Source organism: Jaculus jaculus, chromosome 3, assembly GCF_020740685.1.
Source record: "Jaculus jaculus isolate mJacJac1 chromosome 3, mJacJac1.mat.Y.cur, whole genome shotgun sequence".
NCBI lineage: Eukaryota > Metazoa > Chordata > Mammalia > Rodentia > Dipodidae > Jaculus > Jaculus jaculus.
Window position 1 is genome coordinate 59511284 of NC_059104.1, and position 1192 is coordinate 59512475.

General features: G+C 39.2%; 1 non-coding gene across 1 annotated transcript; it reads left to right on the plus strand.

Moving 5' to 3' along the window:
* The first annotated feature begins 295 nt into the window (after nucleotides 1-295).
* Nucleotides 296-400, plus strand: LOC123459700. The gene has a single exon (XR_006636458.1). It is a non-coding gene; the product is annotated as a U6 spliceosomal RNA (small nuclear RNA).
* The last annotated feature ends 792 nt before the right edge of the window (nucleotides 401-1192 follow it).

Sequence of the window (1192 nt, forward strand, 5' to 3'; positions counted from 1 at the left end):
AAGGATAATAATATAATTATTCATATCATTATTCCTTCATTTATTGATGAATATGTCCTAAATGTCAGGGACCATTCTAGATGCCAATGGGTATAAAAATGGAACCTAGGGTACCTACCTTCATGGATCTGACAGTTTTGGATATGGATGCTAGTTGTAAATGCAATGGGAAATAAAATATGAAAGTAAGCAAATGCAGGGACAGAAGCCACATCTTAAAGTAGGGTGGTTAGGGAAGGTCTCTGTGGGAAAGAAGCATTAGAGTAACAGTAGGCAGGAAGTAGGGGGGTAAGACATGCTGGCGTCCGCAGCACATATACTAAAATTGGAATGATAAAGAGAAGATTAGCAAGGCCCCTGGGAAGGTGACATGCAAATTCGTTAAGCATTCCACATTTTTCCTGAAACACCTGTGAAAGAAAGACTTTTTATTTTTTTAATCCTCATTATTTTCCCTTAAGACATATTAGAAGACATATTCTGTCCTTTTGGCAACCTGACTGAGGTTTACATTGTGTCAGGTAAAATTGTGGGCTATGCCAAGTATGCAGATCAGATTAGCACCAATGATGCCATCACGACTCTGCATGGGAAGATCCTTAATGGGGTCAGGCTTAAAGTTATGCTGACAGAATCCCCAAGAGAGGATTCCAACAAGCGGCAAAGGACTTACTGATTCTTGAGAACAAAGACTAAATAATGACATAGTCCTCAGCTGACTGACTGAAAATGTGACTGGACTGCTGACCGTGTGGACTGCTGACAGCTTTTTTTCACACACCTGATAGCCTGCACAACATTGTTTTTTCTGGGAAGCAGGGATTGCTGACATGTATTTTTTAATTCATCTGTACAATAAAACTAATACAGTGTTTCAGAGCAACATGTTATGTGTGAGCAGAAATAAAGTGTTTTTAGCATAGTATCTAGTGTGTCTAGTAGAAATAAAGTTTTCTTTGCTTAACTAAAAAAAAAGAAAGAAAAGAAAAGAAAAGACATGGGGTTGTCTGAAGAGGAAACAGCCCCTAGAAAAGCAAATTCAAAGCCTGAGACAGGTATATCCCTAGGTTAGATGATACAGCAAGGAAACCAGTATAGTGGTCATGAAATGAGGTGGAGGAGGTCAGAGTGAAGCCAAGGACTACCTTAAATGGCACTAGGAGGATTTTGGTTCTTGTTCTGGGTATATGAG